The sequence below is a fragment of the Podarcis tiliguerta genome (assembly GCF_965153285.1).
Source record: "Podarcis tiliguerta genome assembly, chromosome: 6".
In the NCBI taxonomy this organism is placed as follows: Eukaryota; Metazoa; Chordata; class Lepidosauria; order Squamata; family Lacertidae; genus Podarcis; species Podarcis tiliguerta.
The window spans coordinates 59,050,946-59,073,292 of NC_139539.1; the positions used below are offsets into that span (position 1 = coordinate 59,050,946).

Here is a 22,347-nt window from a genome sequence, read left to right on the forward strand (position 1 = left end):
AGGATTACTGATTTTAATTCATTTTTAAAAAATGTATAAATATATATGTATATGTGTGTGTGTGTATATATATATATATATAGACTTTGTTTTTATTTGAGTAAGCAGTATACAGACTTCGTTAAATAAAATAGAAAAAGGGCCTGCAGCAGTTCAACAATGTCTAGAGGGCCCCAGGTTTGCCACCCCTCCATTGGGGTATAACTTGCTGGTGTGGAAGGTGTCATAACAGGACTGCTCTCATGGATGAGTGGACCTTATCGTTTCCCCAGCTTAAGGTGAGCTGATACAAGAGGTTAAAGATGGTCCGTTTGAGAAGTGGCTTTTCACAAGCAAGCAAACAGTAGCTGCAGTTCATCACACAGAAAACTGCAAGTTGTATCATGTTCACAAAGCATGTGAACTTACCCTCAGTAATGAAATCGATATATTCCAGGACTCAGACTGTGAGAGCACTGTCTGCTTTCTTGCTGACTTCTCCATTTGCACTGTTTGGTAAGGGCCCTCCTTTATAGCTACATGGATAGAAGTGGTTAAACTGTGTTGGATTTCAAGCCTTCTCCGCATTGAACAAGGTCACAGAAAGTACACCAGCAACTCGGAGAATATTTTAACTCTTCAGGGTCTGTTTTTATTGGTTAGGCAGTAGAAAGCCGCTTGGCTGTCTGCTTTTCCACCGCTCAGCCTCCCTTCAAGTACCTCCTATTTAACAGATGTATAAGAAAAGTTTTCACATGCTTTTACATTTAAATTGTAATGTTTATTTTGTGGCCTCATAACTTTAAGCAGAGAGGTATTTTAAAGCAAGCTGTTTGAACCTACAGTCCTGTGCTCAGTTATTCAATACTTCAGCAGCCCTGTGCGCACTTACTTTGAAATAAGCCCCATTGAATTTGATTCTGTTTAAACAGACGTAAGTCCCTTTGATTGTATGGGGCTTCCAGATCAGATTGCTTAGGATGCTATAATTTTCATATTTGTTCTTACTGTTTAGGGGTAGACAAGACAAACCGTATTTCCATTGGTCCGATTTTAACAACTCATTGTAAATTTGCCTTCAAAGAGCAAGACACTAAGTGTTTGAGCACTAATGGCTGCAATTGTAAACAAACTGACCCAGAATTAACAAAATTATGAACATGATAGTAATCAATAGTGCATATTTCTATTGACTAGATAACATTGGTATAATTAATTGTTTTGGTTGAGATTTAAATAATTTAATTCTGAAATTTGGGGTAAAACGAAAACCTGCAAGCAGTTTATCTTGAGTTTTAAGTTATACCAGATATTTCCTTTTAGTGCAACATCTAAATTCAAAATGGAGATGTTCTCTTTCTTCCAAACCTTGCAAATAATTGAGGGGCTAGGGTTGCTGCAGATTTCAATTAAGGGATGTGTGAGAGAAAGTGTATGTGTGAGAAGAGAGGAGGGGAGAGAGAGAGAGAGAGCTGTCTTATTTGTAAAGGAAATACTATCCCATGTAGATAGTCATCCACTGAAAATATTCAGTCCACTTTCCCCTGACATCTAATACCAGGAATGTACCACATGCAACCCAAGTGATATTGAAAGTGTTGCAACTCCTTTATAGAAAGTCAAGCGGAAATGGCAGACTCTCCAGTTACTGAGTCCTAAACTACAGACTCTACCTTGACTGCCCCCCTCCCACAACATGTTCATATGGAATAGTGATTTATGTGGTCCTTCTCCACCAGGCCATCAGGAACAGCTGCATGGACAGTCAACAAGACACTGAAAACTCCCCACGTTTTCTATCGCTTGCTTCCTTGGTTTCTATCTCACCATGAGATTAGGAACATACGATGCATCGCATGGCCCTACTCTCACTTACTATCCTTTTTAAATTCCAGCACAAGAATAAGTACTTCTGGAGCCGATGTTTCTGTCTAGCTTGGTCTGTGAGGGCTTAGACATTTTTCTCACCTTGGGGAAGCTACTAAAGGAAGTTTGATACCACTGTGGAGTTTGCAGCCAACTCTTTGGAAATAGGAGGAATATGAACTTAGTCTATATATAGAAGGCGCAGGGAAGATATATGCCACAAATATCTTTGAAAATAATAACACTTGGGATTAATTTTATGGGCAAGTGCCCCTTCTTTCAGAGCACCACTCATCACCTTTTTTCTTGATTGGAGCCAGCTTAATTGTCGACAGTTAAACTATTCAAGTTTTCTTTATTATTGCCCCATTCACCTTCCCACTCTGTTTGGTTGGTAATATGCCTATAAAATATTTATAAAAATATATGTTAGAGTAAGGCACTTGATTCTGAAACTGGATTCTGTTAGCCTCCTATATAATTAAACTCACAGAGTCTTCCCTCCACCTCAAAGCATGGGCATAGCCAAGGGGGAGCACCCCCCTGATCAAGTAAAACAATAGAATTACTTAACTGACCAATCACATTGGTTCTTATCCCCCCCCCAAACAAAGATGCTGCCCCCCCAAACAAAAATCCAGATAGATCTTGGTTATAAAGTCTACAATGTGCTTGGAAAGGGTCTCCAGGTAGGGCTCAGAAACACCCCTATATGAAAGCCTTGAGTGTCACAGCCAGTCCCTACTGGGCAAGACAAACCAATGGTCAAATAGCCGTGCCATAGTTAAATTGCCAAAGGACACAGAATTTGCCATTGGTTCATAGAGATTCAGAGACACAGACCAAATCCCAAAAATGATGGTTCAGGATATGAATGATGATCAGGGTTGGGGGTTTTAGGGGGTTGCCCTAAAAAGAGAAAAAGAGGTGGGGGAATTTGCTGAGCACCCACCCAAAGTTGAGCTTTGGGGGGGGCAGCCAAAGTTGTTGAGCACCCACCTTCTGCCGACCTCCACTTCCACAGCCACAACCACTGCACCAACACAATCATTGCTCCGCACAGCCACAACCTCAAAAGCTGTCAGAACGCATCAAAGAGGTGCCAGAACTCAGTTCTGGTGAGTTCTGGCTAAAAAAAGTCCTGAGGATGATGAATCATTTAAAGGAAGGAGACCCTACCAGGGATAAATGTGGAATAACATTGGGAAGGGCTATGGCTCAGTGATGGTGCATTGGCTTTCTATACAGAGTCCAAAGTTTGATCCCTGGCATCTGTAGGACTGGATATATTCCCTGTCTGAAATCCTAGAAGGCAGCTGTCTGTCAGTGTAGACTGTACTCATCTAGCCACATCAGGCAGCTTCTGGTGTCCCTTTGTTCCTATAGCACTAAAGTCAGATTTATAAGGAAGTAATGGGTAGCTTTTCTGTTTTCTTCTGTTTTCTTTCATATCTTAAATTGTGCCTGTGGTATTAGTAGTGAATATAATCAGTTGTTTACTGGCCAGCCAAGAAGTCTAAATGGTGGTTCTGTCCGGAAACTCTGGTATTTAAGTTCTAGCCCAGTGGATTTTCCCATAAATATTGTAAAGAATCATTATTCTAGAGAGCACCCGTCAAGAAGGACATGATTAAGTGCAAGGCATTTCTCTTCCCAAGAAAGTGGTAACTAATGGCACAATCTACTGTTAGTCCTTCTGTGAATATTCATTAATTGCAAGGAAGAACTTCCCAGTGGATTGTTAGAAATACTGATTTATTGTCAAATCAATAAAGCTTTAAAAATAAAAATAAACACTGTATGGGTGATCAAAGCAGCTTTAAAACAAGTTAGCACTGTATCTCTAAGGAACTTCTAAACTTCATAGCACTTTCTTTATGAAAGGTATTGGTTTGTCAGCCGTGCAGGTTAATGATTAATGGGGCTAGAAATCCACCCTGAACTGTCTGTTTAGTGTTTGATTGTTGTGGCCAGCTAAAGTACTACAGAGTTTATAGATTCTCTGATTTCTGCTTAAAATCATCTCTTATGCAGCTGCAATTTCTTTTTGCCATATACCTCCATTGTCCTGCCGAACATACATGAGAGAGTCGAACTGCAGCTATGCATTCTCGGTTACATTTTTTTCCTTTTTGATTTTCTGCTCTCCACTTTCACCTCCCCCACCAACCTCCACTGCAGATAATGGTGTATTGGATTAGCCTTCCTTGCTGCTGCATCAGATCCCGATCGATTTATTGACTCTGTCAGAGAGGCTAGTACAGTAATTGTTACAAGAGCAGAATGGAAAGCAAGAACATGTCCACATAAAAAATAAAAATGACATTTTGTTCTTTCTTTACCTTCCTCTTTTTCCTTACACTATAGATCTTTATGTGTATACGCAACAAGAGACCACTTCACCCATTACTTCTACATTATTAATTGTGACAGTTGGGGTGCTACATGATTACAAACATATTATTGAAAACATTGATCTCACTCTACTGGGGTGCATTTTAGTAGGGTTTTTTTTGGGGGGGAGCGGCTTCTCTGATGGTTGTGTCAGGGTATTACTGAATCACATTTCCTTGCTGGCATTAGGTTTTCAATATGAAAGATCTTGGAACTGCATAAAATAGTGAATCCCAATAAAATGGTAATAAAGAGACTGAAACCCCAGTCCTATGTGTGTATAACTGCAATGGGCCATGTAGCAGCTTGCAGCTGGGTTGGTACAATGACAACCTGCACTGTTGCTAGTGGAACAGACCTATCGCCCTGTGCTGTGTATTCATCACAATCCTGTTACAGTTCTAGCCCTATGATAGCTGAAATGTGTTTAGGCTTTGTTGAATATGAATCATCCATAATCTTTTTTCTTTTCTTTTTTTTAACCTTTTTTTGCCAAAGAACTGTTTTTCTGCTTTAACGTAATGTGATGTCCTGGGATCAGCCCACACCAGCCATAGATCATAATGTTATGCTGGCACATTCTATTTTTTATTATTGCAGATACAAATGAAGCTTTCATTAAACTGCACATAAATAAGAAGATATATCAAGTGCCATACTTTAGGAATCCTAAAAATTTGCTTTTGCTATTGCTCAGAGGAGAAAGCCTCTGGCAAACTGCATGTTTATTCAGAAATGAGACGCAATGAATTAAATGGGATTTAGTGCCAGGTTAGTCAGCACAGGATACACCTTGGTCGTAGGAAAAATTATAACACTTTCCCCGGCATACAATTTTGCCAGGATTAGACTTTAAGAAACCAAGCACTTGACAAGGGTTATTAATGCATTCGCCCATGTAGCAGTTCCAGTGAAATCATCTGGGAGGGAAGATTCCATTGGCACCATTCATTCATTCAATCATTCATTCATTCATTTTATTTGTATGCCACTTTTCCACACACACAAAATCATTCTCAAAGCAACTTGCCACAAAAAAACAGGGAAGCATTTCAAACAAATAGCATTTAGTAATAACATAGCGAAACAAAAATATAATAACATACAATACTATACAATAACTTACAATACAAAACATCCAATACTATAAATATAACAAGATTACTTAAACAAGCAGCATCGCAACAGCAAAAATAACATGTGAGCTTCACCATTTCACCTTCATCCTAAAAACACCCCTTCCATGATGCTGCTCACAGTCAGTCTCCTGCAGCAGCTTCTTGTAAGGTTTCAAGGGCAAAGGGGTTGGGTAGTTGGAAACACCCACTCCTATGACGTTGCTCCGCTGGAAGCTTCTTCTTCTTCTTCTTCTTCTTCTTCTTCTTCTTCTTCTTCTTCTTCTTCTTTATTACAATTGTATACCACCTTTATCTGAACATCCCAGGGCAGTTCACAACAGAAAATTACAAAATGGGAATACAAAATACATAATAAAACAGAAACAAAACAGAAACATGCTTGTATCTGGGGTGAATAGAACCTTTAGGGAATTTTCATAAAGACCTTGGGATACAGGGAGAGAGCTAGCCTCCGGCCTCACGTGCCACACCTCGTTCCTGACTCTATATTCCACCCCGCAGCAGATTAAATTTAAACATTCACAGTTATCATCATGTCTTGTTTGGGCTTCAAAATGAATGGCTATACCTCGGGTTACCTACGCTTCAGGTTATATACGCTTCAGGTTACAGACTCCGCTAACCCAGAAATAGTACCTCGGGTTAAGAACTTTGCTTCAGGATGAGAACAGGAATCGTGTTTCGGCGCCGCAGCAGCAGCAGGAGGCCCCATTAGCTAAAGTGGTGCTTCAGGTTAAGAACAGTTTCAGGTTAAGTACGGAGGTACCACCTTAGCTAATGGGGCCTCCCGCTGCCGCCGCACGATTTCTGTTCGCATCCTGAAGCAAAGTTCTTAACCTGAGGTACTATTTCTGGGTTAGCGGAGTCTGTAACCTGAAGTGTCTGTAACCCGAGGTACCACTGTATATACATCATTGTTCTAGAATGAATTAAGATGACTGAAATTACAGTCCTGTGAGTATGAGGTAGAACAGATTTTATGTAGCAAAGATACCTTTGTTCAGTTGTCACAATTATTCCCATTTTTTAGACTGAAATGTGTGTTGTGAAGATTTTCACAAGACCATTCTTCTTTACCAAAGCACTCCATGAGCTGGTTGCCTTAAAATCCAATATACATTAAAACAAATGTATGGAAAAACAGACTGGAAAAAATAACAAACAACCAGCAGAATTAACCTGTTGTTCAAACTGTCTTCTGGTGATAGAAATAGGCAGCTTGCAGTCAATAATATTCATATTCTAATAAATATGAATGTTAGGTTTTTGCACAGAACACTTCTTCTCAGGTCACCAGCAGCCTTCGTAAAGATTTCTCAGGCTATGCAACTGATAAAATAGATGATTGCAAACCAAACCAGATACATGAATTATTACCTATAAATGTACAAGCTAAACAATATTTTTAGCTAATTTCTTTTTTTAAAATGTACTAATCTGTGCTGTATTTTTTATACATTTACTAGGATCTCTGGTGTATTTGGGATATGAAAAGTTACTGGAAATTTTAGGTTGCACTGTAAAGTCAATGTGTGTGTTTTTATTAAATTCCACAAATACAGTTGGTTCATTTTTGCAACAAATTCTTTTCCTTTAAAAAAAAAAATTCAGCGCTTATATTCTGCTTGAAAATAAATGTACAAAGAAAAATGAGTAATTTCCATCTTTCAGTGAAGTAAGGACAAAGGTCAGAATACCCATTTTCCTGGCAGGCAATAACCACAAGTACAGTTATAGTCTAAAAACCATCCCCGTAAAAACAGTATTGTGGCACACCATAATGTATTATTTTTCAAGGATTCCAGAACAGTTTTCCTCACTTAATAAGTAGCATGCCAGGTTCTCCTCTCCCTCTGCAATCAGAAATAACTTTGGAAACATATAGAAAGCCAGCTGATTGCAAGCTGTGTTTGCTCAGCTAAAAATTGTAGGCAATACGCAGAGGAAATAGTACATGCTTAAATTCTGGAAGTGCTTAAGTTGTCTAATTTCAGTTGGGATTTGGCCTTGTCTAATTTCTCTAGTTAGCACCCAGTTCCTAAAATATTGCACTCAGTTTCTTGTGACCAAGCCCCATTTCTTAAAATTTAGGGCTTTAAGCATGCACTTGGTTGAAGCCAATTAGTGGGATTGTGATTAACCCCATGCCACTATAAGTGGACAGGTCATTTTTGTCCAAACTTGCAGCTGACTGAATTGACAGCAAGATCTTGAATTTCAAACATCTGATATAAGCTAATGAAGTGTTTCAAAATCATAAGATGTGACCATTAATAGATGCTGGAAGTGGAAATGTGTGTGTTGATCCCTTCAAAGAGTATAATTATGATTACTGTCATAACAATAACTATTAATTCAATTTACTTGGTATGCTTCATACTGTTAAAACACAGCACTAATAATTAGTCTGACTTTATGCTAATAAATAGTTTGACTTTACCCCGTGTGATGACTAATAGGTTTGATGCAGACTTCACCTTATGTTGAAATAAGGCCTCCTTCCATTTACAGAATAATTATTCACCCTGAACCCAACACCATGTCCCACTGTTCCAAAGTTTTCAATTAATAAATAAACAATAACTAGAAGTGCAATGTTTAGTCAATTCTCAGTTAAAAAACCTTTGGACTGATTTATTTTGCAGCGGGTTTTATTTTTAAAAATAGTTTAGTGCTTTCTCTGAAATTATTTAAAAGATTTGCAGCTAATAGGATGTTGTGTGTGTATCACCTAAAAGCAGAGAAATGGATGCTGCTTCTCCTCCCCAGACTGTTTACTTTATTAATATGCAGATTTAATAGATTAATCATTAACTGAGTGAAGCTTAACCCATTAAATATCCTAAGATTTCTTTAATTGTATGACAGCTCTAATAATGGACAATGGTCAGTCTTAACTTTGGGGGGGGGCGTGTTCAGTTAAATGTCTGTTATGAATTGCCCTTGACTTTAATTGTCCTTTATGGATGACTCTCCAGATCCTGCCCCTCAATACTGCCTACGTTTTTCATGTTGTTCCAGGATCTTCACTACACAGTGTCCTTTGATAACCAAGGACAGCTGTGGTGGACTCCTCTAGACATTTCTATCCAGACCAGAAAGTCACTGCAGTGTAATGTGAGATGTGGCTTCCTTTGACCCTGAAAGCTCTGCATATTGCCGCTATCTAGGCAGACCTAAGGGGGGGGGGGAGTTAGACCCAGAAACTGTACAAGATTGGACTAATATCATGTCCTTGGTCCAACTAGAAGCAGTCAAATAAAGCAGAAGTAGCTTTATAGGGGCAGGGTGTGCTTCAAAGGGAATTATAGTCTGAATTCCACCCTTTCACATGCACATTTAACATTATTTAACACAAGCAGTTGCTCCATTAACACGATGCACACACTTTGCCCCTTCTACCATGGAAATGTGTTACCAAGCAGTAAGAGTCTTGGCAGTTCACTTAATTATTTTTTCTGCCTGTTGCAGCAGTTGTAATGCACTGTGTTGGAAGATGGGTGGTGGTGGTGGTTGTTGTGTGTAATCATCATCATCATCATCATCATCATGATGAAGCAATTAAAAATCAATATGATTTTTTAATATGGACATGCTGCAGACCAGCTGAATGAAGCTTATGGATCACTGATGGTCCATGGACCACCGTTTCAGAAGCTCTAAAGCATTTTAGGTAGTATAGCTAAAAATGACAGGCTTTAGCCACTTAGTCATTGGTGCATCATGTTGACTGCCTATTTCTTTGAGAGGGACACTGTACTTTCTTACATTTTCATAACGCTCATCTTGTACTAGAAATCATTAGAAACTATTGAGTCCAGTCTTCAAAACAGACTCTTTGGTGTCAATACTACAAGTATTAGGACACTTCCATGCTTCGGGGGGGGGGTGATGTATGTTTGCTATCACATCCAATTAAATCTACATAGCTCCACATCAATGTCATCTTGGGTATAACACCATTTCCTTCCTTCAGTGAAGGTGATAACCCTTATTCTGTACCCACAGCAAAACTGCTGATTTTGACAAAATGCTAGATTTTTAATTTTTTTGCAAAAATATCTATTTTGAGAACTGCTGTTTGTTTTCTCTTATACTTCAACTCTCCCTTGGGTCCAAAAAATGGGCCTTGAGGATTTTTTCCTATTCATGGGTACAGAACTAAAGAAAAATAGGCAACATTCTGATATGTCTCATCACATGTCTAAACACGATAGTCTATTGATGTGTACTGACCAGTTGTTTGTGAAAGAATAATAGCTGTATTTAGACATTTTTTCCTTGTTGCACTCCTAAGATGCATAGGGGTTGTTTTTTTTAAAAAAGTCTGTTTGTAGATAACTTGCTTTGGGAGCCCAGGCTTTGGTTCAAACTGAATAAAACTGCAAGTACAGTCTTGAGAGCTTGCTAACAAAGGATTTTGCAAAACTAACAAAAGCGGAAAGTGCAATGAAGAACAAAGGGTTAGACTGTGATGAAAGTACAAGCTGGTTGTTATAACACTGGGGCTGTTAGGATAAGTTATGTTCCTTTAAAAAAAAGTGTAATATTTTAACTGTAATGCTATATGCAAATAATTAAGGATATATTGTTCTACCTCCTTCCTTCCTCTTCTCTTGGTTATGTGGAAACTTTTAATACTGGAGCTTGAAATTTGTGCCTCTGGGTCTCAAATGCCTGAGAAAGCACTGCAGGCTGTAACTGCAGAACATTCCTTTGGTGGGCCCTGGAAACAGAGCAAGCTAGCACAAGAGAAGTTCAGAGAGATCACATGTAAATGAAGGCTGGCTCTAGGCTCCCAAGGAGCATTTTATTTAGTTTAAATTTGAACTTGAACTTTTAAATGCATTCCAATGGAACTGGACAGAAAGTATTGCTGGGTGCAGCGGGAAACCATTTTGCTCCGAGTACAGCCTCCTTGCAAAATAGGTTATTAACAGAGCCAGGGAGGGGGTTTAGTTTTATATCCCAGACTTCCATAAAAACACACAAAGTGTGAAGAGGAGACACATTTCCAAACACTCGGAAAGAGGTGATGGGCTGGAGAGGGGAGGCGCATTTGACCAGGATTCCCTGGCATGTAACCAAAGCATGTTTGTGGATGTATGTATATATATGGCAAAACAAAACTGCCATGTACAGTGTGATTGAACTCTTACAGTGAAGGAACGTACTGTGCACTGACATGTGCTCTCAGTACTGCAATTCAAAGCAAGTCTTGGTTACTACCAATCTTACCATATTGAAAAGGAGCGCAGTTGCAGGCTGAGAGTCATATGACAGATTGACACTTGGCACAGCCCAGATCAGTGGTCCTTTATATATGATTATCTAGTCCACCATACATAGGCATGCTGGCCCTATACCACCAGCGCATTCAGAGGAGCGCTGTGCACCATTCAACAATGCACACAGAAGGCGCCTCTATTTCAATGAGACCTTTTCTTATTACTTTTAAACTTATGCTCTTCATCAAACAAGAGCTTGCCATTAAACTTTCTATGTAGCGGGTGAAGAAGAAAAAAGTGTGTGTGTGTGTGTGTGTGTGTGTCCCTTTCCAGGGCCTGTGCACCTGCATCGAATCCCTGTATAGTTTGCCAATTAAGTGGAGGCTCTGAAAAGACTCAGTCTGCGGTTCTGTAGTTTAAATTAAGGGCATGAGATTTTTAGTGCATTAACCTCATACCATTTAGAATGCCAGCATATCCCGACTTTTCATCTGTGTTTTAGAGCGTCCTGCAAGTAGATGGAGGCAGAGTGCTTGTATTCCAGTAAGAAAAACCTTATGACTAACAACAGCTCGTAAGCAACACTTTGGAAGTCTCTGAAAGATTTCATCTTGCTTTCCACTTAATCCCCTTGCTGCTGTACTTGAGTTCTCAAGTAACTTTGATAGTGCAGGCTCACTTTAATGGGTACAATCTATTTTTCATGACAAAGCAGGAAATAAGCTGTCTTTCGTGGGGAGGAGGAAAGATTTACAAAATGTAATCATTGTTGAAATATTCCCTTTGAACTAGCTTGTCCGCAGGGGTGTCTGGCTCCCAATATCCCAGTTTCTTTAGAACACCCTTACTAGTTCTTCCCGCAGATCAGGTACACTGGTGGTTCACTTCTTTGATGTCTTGAATGAATGAAAGAAAAGCATAATAAAAGGGAGCTGTTGATCAAGCATAAAATACTCTTTAAGCTGACAGAATGGCAGAGTTAACACATCCTAAGCTGCTTTTAGTTTTTCCCTTTTCCCCCTCACATTTTCCTGTGCTTTGTGTACAGTGGGGGTTTGTATTTCCCCCCCAAAGCCTCTGATCTATGTAGTATGCCGTCCTATAACAAAACCAGAATAGGATTGTTTCTTTCTCTTGTTTGCTTGACTACTTTTTCTTTTTCTTTTCCTTCTTCTCGCCACCTCCGCCTGAAAAATCTGAAGTTAACTATTACTGTGACTGGCTTTGAACGTGTGACATGAAAGTTTGGGCCATTAATTTAAAGTAAACTTGGCAATAAACACAACTATTCCTTTCCTTCTGCAGAAGCATGTGAGATTTTCCTCATAAGAATTTTAATCTTTATCTTAAAAGTATAATGTTTGATCATTTTCTTTCGTAGCAAAAAGGTGAAAGTTTTCTTCCCGTAGCTCTAATTTATATCATAAATTCTTTGCGTAATGTATACACCGTATTCAAAGTGACACTCGGTCTTGCTTGCTTGGATTACATTCAAAGCCTTTCCCTCTGATGGTTCTATGTATTATATTCAGACTAAAGGCAACTGTGTTGCAGTTCAACCAACCTTTGATTCATTTTTCAGAATTCAGACACAGGAGATCCTTGACTTGGATTTACGCATTGTTACAAAGGAAACTTTCTGGACTACTCAGTAGATTAGGAACCAGCAGCAAGAATTGCTGCATGATAAATTTTGTGCTAGGTTTTTGGAGGGCACCTGCTTTCCATGACTGCTGCCACTGAGAAACACAGCTCCCCATTGCGGGGCACCTGAAATAGGAAGAAGTTGCGCCACTTCAGTCTCTTGGAAATGGGGTACTTCGTTTCCCATTCAGAAAAAAAGGGAAAGGCAGCATTAGTGTTACCAGTGAAGTGGTGTGCTAAAGACATGTTAATATAAAAACTGAGCTCACAACCGGTTTCCAGTGTAATGCACTCTCTTTCTATATTTATATATGCTTTCAACCTTAGTTGTTGGAAGGAAGTCCTGTTATAGAGCTATAGGATGAAGTTCAGTACAGTTCACTACATTTAGTTTCCTTCAAAAATTTGTGTATATTTTGCTTTGAAAATTTTGTGCCTTTGGGGAAATTTTCACCTCTTTCTTTTAAGATGTTCAAAGTACACAACTGTATATTACCAAGATTGCTATTTAGGGAAATGGGGGTCTTCCATCCCTTTTTGCTGGATCTGGCCATTCATCCATCTAGTCCAGCATCCTGTTCTCACAGTGCCCAACCAGGGGCATTCTCCCCATCTGCTGTTTCCAGAAACTGGTGTTCAGAAGCATACTTCTTCCAGCAGTGGAGGAAGAAATAACCATTGGCACTGGTAGCCACTGATAGCCTTATCCTCCATGAAAATTAAACATTTGTCATTGTGTTCAATCAAACATCCTTAAAGCTCATTTTCATACCTTTGTCTTCACACCTGGAGTTGTTGGGTGTGGGACTTGCAATGTGTGTAGCTACCCCATCCCTGGTTTTGCAGCTCACATACTCAGAAGCTGAGGCCAACTTATTTTGATTTAGCCTAACTTTCCTATGCTCCCAATCAGTGCCGGCCCAATCTTCTTAGAGATGACAGGTACCACTGTGAAGTTGTCACTCATAAGAGCAACATGTTGAGGTGAAAAAAATGGGACGCTATGTTTTTGGGGTTGCATTCCCATGCAAGATCACAACTATTGCATGAGAGCATAGCAGCCCAAAATGTGGCCATGATAAAAGCACTTTTTCGAGGCGAGATCACGGTGCCCCAAAACGCCACCATGCTTTCGCGTGAAAAAATGGGATGTCATGGTTTCCCTGGGACAACTGAGGGTTATGCTGTGGTGTGCCACAAAGCCCCCCTTTTCAAATGTCATCTCCACCATAAATGAACAAGATGACCTTATAACTAAGGTTGGCGCCAGCTTCACCTCTGTTGTGATGGTATTTCACAACCAGGAAGCGGTTGTTTTGAAAGACCCTCAAGGCTTACATAGGCTATTGCCTCATAGCCTTAGCATCTCAGCTGCAATGTCGGGACAATAATACTGATGTATCTTCTAATAGTACTGATATATTTTAATACTTTAAAAAATGAGCATTCTAAACAACTATATTAATGTTGTTGTGGCCATCAAAAAAAACAGGGTAGACTCACACAGACTTAAGTGTTCCAGTCCTCTGAACTCTGCAGGCTATTCAGTCCCAGAGAGTCCCTCTATGGCACTGGTGGTGAGCCTTTTTTCACTGAAAGGTCCTGTTCCCTTCTGGGCAACCTTTGAAGGCTTACATGTCAGTAATGCACAGAGCCAAAGGCAAAGATGTGCAGCACGACAAATGTGAACTCATACATCACTCTCTTTCTTTCCTTCATCCAGGCAAGCAACAGGCATTATGGAGTTTAAGGACACATTTCAGTCAGGCAAAGACACTCAAGGAAAGTGTGAAGCAGAGCCTGTGATGGTTGTAGCCTGGTTAGAGGGTGGGTGGGAAGGGATATTGTCTGGGCTAGAATATGGAGGATCAGACCGAGAGGCCCAGAGGGCTTCATTTGGCCCTGGACCAGAGGTTCTTTGTTCCTATCCTAGAGAATGATAGCCCCCAATGGCACCAATCAAATCCACAGCCAGTGCACCATCACAGAAAGACCCTGGTCTGGTTTATCACACAACATACCTTACTTTGGGTGGGACCCTAGGAAGGGCCTCCACTGTCAATCTTGATACATGGGCAGGTTTATTATAGGAAGAGGTTCTGCTTCAAGTACCTGAGTTCCAACTCATTCAGAGCCTTATGTTTTAAAGTCAACACTTCAACTTAGGCCCTGGTAACCTAAAGCCAATGTGGAGTAGAGGTTATATTACTGGACTAAGACCTGGGTTGTAAGTTCCCATTCAGCCATGAAGACCACAGAGTGACTTAGGGCCAGTCACTGCCTATCAGCCGAACCTACCTCACAACATTGCTGTGAGGATAAAATGGGGAGAACTATGTGTGCCACCTTGAATTCCTTGGATAAAAGGTTGTCTATAAATACAATTAATAATAGTAATGAGACCTGGCCTAATCTTTTTCTTTCAGCCTAACCTACTTCATAGAATTATTGTAAGGGAAATTGTGTTGGGGGGGTGTACATGCCCTGTATGCCACCCAATCTCTTTGGAAGAGAAGGGAAATTTTGTAAATCAATAAAAGGCCTTAGTTATGAATGCATTTGGGGGACATAAAATCTATCCTATGGAGTTTCTCAGAGAACATTCTGAATGTATTAATGTCCTTAAATAACCCAGTTTGCTTTGAGAAGCAAGCCAACTTGTCACACCCAGTTCTGGATTCCACATTAACAACCTCCTTCCGCAGCATTAAACTTTGCCCTTGAGGACTTCTTTTTACTTTCTTCTATCCTTCAGTTACCACTTCTGTTTGTTTTGTCTAATATGTCATTATTTAGGGGGATGCACAGATAGAAATCTTTGGAACTGGGCTAGTTTGAGTTTGAAAATAGAAATTTTCAGAGCCAAAAATAAAAAGACAGGCGTTTTAAAGATTATTTGAATAACCTTTTGGCCTATTTCTGTGCTGCTAGCACAGTCAAAACGTGTACTAGAGAATAAATGTTTCTGTTCTCTTTGAAATATTCTGAACTCCAGGACTGGTGTTTTTTCAATGTTCTTTGAATCCCAAAGAAAGACTTGCCAGGAGGTTTCTTTTCTTTTCTTTTTTAAGTCCCCTTCCGCAGCTAGCCCTGGATATAGGCTGACATTCTCAAAGCAATGTAATTGCCATTTCAGACTTCCTGTTTAGGATTCAGTCAAGTAGATATTGTTTATGGTTCATAAAACCTTACTACTGTGAGGATTTTAGGACACTGGCAGTATAGAGCCTCAACTTTCATAGTGCTGTAAATTAGGGAGGGGGGAGTGTGATAATACTCCTCTGAGGACATTAAAACAGAGCTCAGCAATGGTTAAATGGAATTTTATAAGCACATTCAGTGTGGAACTGTTTTGCATTACATGAGTTGAATACCTTAGAGATGACACACATCTGCAGGCACTTTATTAAATCCTTAGTCAGCACTTTTCAACCTGATGAGATTACTTCTTCATTTGACTGGAGAAAGGAAAGTGAAGATCTTGTACTGGACTGCAGAATTCTTCTTGATGTTTCACCTTCAGCATGGGGGGGAAGGACAGTAAAATCCATTTTAGGACAACACAGAATTGTAGTAGCCCCAGGTATGGGTAAAAAAAGTGAGACGTCTTAATGCAGGCCCAGTAAATGGTCTGGGCATTTCTTATACTGCAGATTTTCTGAAGCTGTTCAGATGTGGACCTGAGTAGTTCCTTGCACTAGAGACCACTGGGAATCCCATATAAGACCAGATACTTAAAAAATTGAAATATTGAATGCATTTCTGATTGCATATTACCCAACATGCCAAAAAATTCTTCCAGCACAGATACTTGTTTTTACAACTTAGACGGATCTGTGAATCGCAGACCAAATGTGAGCATATTTGTGGCAGCATGTGTAAGTGCATTTAAACACCCCCTTTATTTTGAAGCTTACATTTTCTTTCAATTGTAAGGCTGAAAGTTTGTCAAAAAAATAGTTTAGCTGCTATTCGAACACAATCCAAAATATTTCACCCTCACACCCGGAGTGGTGGAAATAGGGAGGGTGAAGTTTAAAACGCTACCACAGTAGAACCACTGCCTATGGACTTTTTTTCCTGTGAGACATTATGAATTTGTTGTGAATCCAGTAAATGCACATGCTCTTTAATGCCTTTGAAATGCAAACAAATAATAATCAAGGGTGGTTGCATGTTTGGGGGGGGGGGAGGCAGACTTCTGACTTGTAAACAGTGAACTGGGGCATCTTATTCTGGAAAAAAGTCAGTTGGTAGTCAGTTGAGTGTCGAACATCTCTGCAAATGATTTTTTAGTGTCCAGTTTGGCCAGGAAAGAGTTAATCAGCTTTCCATTGTGTCAGACGTGAGTGGTGCCTCCAGGAGTCATATTGACACCCCCAGCGCAGGGTAACTCTATTCCTTTATTGACATGTTGCTCCTCAAGAACACAACAGCACTGTCTGCAAATCATTGCTAAAATCATCTTTAAAAAAAAAAAAAAAGTTTGAAAGCCTTAAGGCTTAGACAAAGGCACAAGAGCTGCAGTGCGCAGCTCAAAACTCCGGAGTCAGCAACTTCTATTGATTAAAAACTAACCTTTAAAGTAACTCTCAGAGTGTGTGGTTAGCATTTAAATTTAAACATGTCATGAGTTGATTTGTGTTACTGAATACCAACTCTGAAGGAGTTACATTCACATCAGATTTTTTTTTTCTAATTCCCTTAAGCAGCTAAAGTATTTCATGAAATGTCAGCAGGGCAGGAGAGTGGGAGAGAGGTGTTTATGGGGAGAGGGTGCGACTGGCATGAGCCTCGTATAAGTTTTCTTTCCCATGCAAATATTCAACTCTTTCTCTCCCCCTATCCCACCCCAGTAAAAAAAAAAAAAAAGTGTGGGGAGTGCAACACAATAATTAGCCCTTTGTCTAACTTTCCCAAGTGCCAGAGAGAGGCTGATTAATTAAATATACAACAGCATTGGGTTTTGGAGTGGGGGTCTCGCTTGCTGGGTAGGTCATAAATTAGGCTGAATAAATACTTCAATGTGTTTGCAGTGGCCCTGCTACGTCAGAGCCACTGGAAGGTTGGTGGGAGGAGAGCAGAGTGTTTCTTGCTAATGATAGTCACGTCTGGGTCTGTCTGGTTGCTCGTAGCAACCAGACATGATGTAACACCAGGATGAACTTGAACTTGGGGGACTTGAAAAGGGAACAATAGACCAGAGCAATCAATAAAGCCTATTTCAGTGAAGGATTACAGAGCTGCTCTGGGGTAACCTTGTCTGCAAGGCACACACTGAATAGTAAGATGGGTGAAGAAACTTCCCCACCCACCCACCCCGTTTTGAGAGGAGTTCAGAAGCACTGCAGATTCCCTCCCCCCCCAAAAAAACCTGTGCAGTGAGTAGCAAAGGAAAGAAGTGGCATGGAAAAGTGCGCCCCCTGCTGTCCAAAATGTGCACTGAGTATTATTAAAAGAAATACCATGCACAAGCTGCATTCTGAAAAAAATGCAAATAGTTTCAAGCGTTTTACTACGTCCCAAAGTGAAACAGGCCATCTAGGCATCCAGACTGTCTGAATCAAATCCCTGTAATTTTGGGATGGTTACTAACTGACAGTTAACATCAACCAGAAGAACAGTAGCAGCAACAAAATGCTATAAATTAAGACCTAGATATCGTTCTTGATCACTACTTTAAAAATTAGTTCAGCCTAACACTTCTCATTTGCCTCTGTCAGTTGCATACTTTACATGGGACTTGTTTCAATAAATCAGTAAATCTATAACTGGAATGCTACTTTTAATGCTTTTAAAATAACAGTCATGTTAGGTGTGTTACCAAGTTGGATTGGAAGCCTTTATCAACTTGATAGGCAGGTCCTGGTGATAGTTTCTCTAACAACTAGGGACAAATGGTCTTTCTCTCAATTTAAAACATGTGGCTTCTTGCTAGCTACTCCTAGAATCATGATTCTAAACTTGGGTGCTGTTCGAATGTCTGCTGTGCAGGGTAATGTTTCGCACCATCCAAGCTTTACTGTTCTGTAATAACAGTTAAAGGTAAAGGTAAAGGGACCCCTGACCATTAGGTCCAGTTGTGACCGACTCTGGGGTTGTGATGCTCATCTCACTTTCTTGGCTGAGAGAGCCGGCGTACAGCTTCCGGGTCATGTGGCCAGCATGACTAAGCCGCTTCTGGCAAACCAGAGCAGTGCACGGAAACACCGTTTATCTTCCCGCAGGAGCAGTACCTATTTATATATTTGCAATTCATGCTTTCAAACTGCTAGGTTGTCAGGAGCAGGGACCGAGCAACGGGAGCTCACATGTCGCAGGGATTCGAACCGCCAACCTTCTGAACAGCAAGCCCTAGGCTCTGTGGTTTAACATGAGAGCAAATTTTATTGAAATGAATACAAGAAGTTCGTCAGTATATATAGAATTTATGTGTTTGAATCAGTGCACTATTAGTAAACACTCATCTTAGTGGCCCTGATGACAACTGTTCACTCAGTTCAGTTGTGTAAATAATGTACCATTCTTTACTCACTTGAGTAATTTTATCAAAGCCAATCTATATTAATCTGGTGAATAGCACTGCTTATAAAATAATGAGCCTAGGCACCCTAACCTTCAGGAAAACCTTTTGAACAAAAGTTACATATAAAAACTATTTCATTTAATTACTATCAGTCTAGCTCTGACTCATAAAATCAGAAAAGAAAGATGGTGAAAGTGTGTGTGTGTGTGTGTCAGAGAGAGAGAGAGAGAGAGAGAGAGATGAAAAAAGACCAAAGAATTAGCCAGTGGGATGAAAAAGGAAACTAGTCATCTGAATTGACTGTGTTTCTCTTGCCAACTTATTTTTAAATAAAGCAATATTTATTTAACTTGCCTCCATGACATACTGCCAAAGCTAAAAATCATGTAATCTTAAAGCCAGCAGGATTTTTGCTTTTCTTTGTTAATATGCAATTTAAATATTAATAATACTGGGTATTTTGGTGGAAGCTCATTTTGTCTGAGAAATGACAGGGACAGTAAAAGCACCACTTTGATTTGTGTCACCTAGCTGAACTTTTTTTATTTATTATATCACTCATAAAATCCAGTGATGCAAGGGCAATGTGTTTTGTTTCTGTCAAAGAAAGTAAGAAAAAAGGTGCAAATTATTAAAGCTGGACAGCCAGAACATATTTACATATAGTGGATGCGGTGTTAGACTTCAGTGATCCTGGCCTAATCACGGCCTAGCCTACCTCACAGGGTTGTTGTAAACAGTGCTTTTTCTTGGGGGGGGACGCAGGGGTACGCACACCCCTAAACATTTTGTGAATCTAAGTTTGGCCTCATTGAGGGGCAGTATTTCAATAGGAAATAGGGATAGGAAAATGAGAGTACCCATAAACATTTTTTTAGGAAAAAAAGAACTGGTTGTAAAGATAAAATGGAAAGGCTCTGTGTAAGCCACTCAGAACTCCATAGAAGAATGAGAGGATACTATTGTAATAGGTAATGGTAACAATATTAAAAAACAGAATCAAAAGTTAGTTTCAAGCATTACACCAGCGTGATTCAGCCCCACTCCTCCTCCGCACCTGTGCCAATTTCCACTAGGTACACACGGCAATGGCACTGAGATGTTCTTCACAGTTGGGCTGACTTCTGAGACAAACAGTGAACACAAGCCTGCTTCCATATGTAAGAAGTTTGGGCAACCTTCAAACGAGCACATGGATGTTTGAATCATAGTATTTGAAAGATTGTGGAGGGATGGCTTAAACGGATAACAGAAGTCACAGTTGTGTATAACTGAACTCATGGTGGCCTTTAGTGTTGTGTCTGCTTGTTCAGCTGAACGTAACAAGGCCTTATCTAGTTATTTTACACTACCAGGGTTCAAAATCAAATAACTTTTTATTGGGTTTTGATTCTTCTCACACCTTCATTGATTTGGTGGCTTTTCTGAGGTAAACCATCAGGCCTGAAGAACACAAAATGTATTGTTGTGAGTTTGGGGGTGGGGGCTTGGCCATATGCCTGAGGTTCTTCTAAAGCCTGCATCCAGCCAGGGTTAAAATCTAATAGAGGATTCAGTTGTTCATGTTCTTGATAAAAGCTTATGTATTGGTCCTGAAGGTAACAAAGGAAGTGACTTTGTGCCAGAGAAAAAATGGGTGGGTCCTTCTCCCTCAACTGGCTAGTAGTTAGAAAGACAATGGCCAGAGTTGAGGTATATAGAAGCAGGAGGTTGCAGGATGGGAATCCCGAGAGACAGAACCGTGCTTGATTTCTGCTGGAATCCAAGGCTGTGGCTATGGGAGACCTTCTTGGGGTGTTAATGGTATGAGTCACCTCCATTGTAGGTTCAGGTTGTACTGTATATATGTTGTAAATAAACCATACATCATAAAGGCACCACAACTCTACTGCCCATCATTCTGAGGTAACCAAACCCTGAGTAAGTACCTGGAACCCGCTTGCACCCCTCCGAGATTGGGGTGCTGTGCAACAGTATTCTGAATCTATTGGTAATAAAACAATTCACCTTTCCAGCCCCTTTCCTGCTGTGGTTCACCTCAGTCTGTCATGACAGACATCTATGCCCATTGTTTTGTATTTTATGGAGTGCTATGATACGTTTTAGTTTAATTTCATGGAAGACAGCTTTTATCCAGGTTTAACCTTTATTTACAAACATAGACTTGGCCAGAGAGAGAAGTATCAGCACTTTTGCTGATCCAATTGCCTCTTATTTCAGGGTTCATCTGCTGTGTTCCTCATAACAACTGACAGTGATGTCAGCTATCCATTTTACATGTTATAGCCACAATTCAGAACTGACAATAGAGAGACAGCCTTGATGTGGCAATTTTAAAGCATAGATCTTAGCCTTTTTCCATTTTAGCAATTGGACCTTCGTGTATATGGCACAATATTTTCACATGGTCCGAGATTGATGCAGCAAAAAAAACCCCACCCCTTTCCAAGTCTCAGGAGAATCCAACTGTGTTTGGACAAATATGAATGGAATCTAGGGGTGTGGTTCAGTTGTGGGACATGTATAGGCAAACTAAATTTAGCCACAACCTTCAGACTACTTTAATCCAAGATGGTCTTAATGGTTTCATGGAATGTGTAGCTCATACTACTCATTGTATTGCCAGAATTTCTAAAGTTCCAAGCAGCTCCTGAAATCTTTATGTGGCAGAAAGCCACATGCTTCTTGTACTGCTGCTTTATCCTTCCTCCTCAACTGCCTAAACCTACTTTTGGGCTCCCTACAGCAGTAGTTTTTAACCAGTGTGCAGTGGCACCCTGGGGTGCCTTGAATGATGGTCAGGGCTGACATGGGCAACAATGGCCTCTGTCCTTCTTCCGATTCCCTCTCACGTCTCTGCCTCCCAAAGGCTTGCACATCTGTTTGTTGCAGCATCTCTGGCTACAAGCTGTCCAGGCAAATGGTCCTCTGGGGCTGACCAGGGGGTACTTCCCAGGCCGCTGTGGGGCAGTGTGAAGAGGCACCTCTCTTTGAGGGCAGCTCAGAGACAAGGGGCTGTGGGGGCGGCTGCGCAGAGGACTCCCAAGGAGAGGTGGGAAGAGAGGAGGCTAAGGGAACACTCCACAAGGGAGGGTGTTCAAAAAGCTGTGAGGGCCTGCCAGCTCTGCAGACAAGGGGTGACATAACTGGGCTCCTGAGCCCCATAGGGGTACCATGGAAAGAATGGAGTTGGTCAAGGGAGCCATGGACCCAAAAATGTTGAAAATCTCTGCCTACAGGTTTATTATTTAAGTGACAGTTCATGGATAGAGCAGCACTCATGACAATTTGTGTCTCTTCCATATGTTCAAATATACACACATCAGTCACATCTGTGTAATGATTTGCAGTTTTATTATTTAGTGTTCAGTCATCTCTATGTAAAAAGAATAAAGAGAGGTGCAATGTCATGTGATTTCACTGGTTTAGCACCTTGGCACAAGAAATAGCCAAATGATTCACTGTTAATTCCTAGGTTTTTTTACACATAGCCATGAACATGCGAGGGATTCTGCTTAAAGCATTGCATAAATACTAAAAATAAATCAACCTTTCCTTTCTTTTTTGTTTC

At 40.3% G+C, this 22,347-nt stretch overlaps 1 protein-coding gene across 17 annotated transcripts in view; it reads left to right on the forward strand.

Moving 5' to 3' along the window:
- NFIA (nuclear factor I A) overlaps positions 1-22,347 on the forward strand; it is a 403,887-nt gene that overhangs the window by 374,008 nt on the left and 7,532 nt on the right. The gene's annotated exons all lie outside the window — the stretch shown is intronic.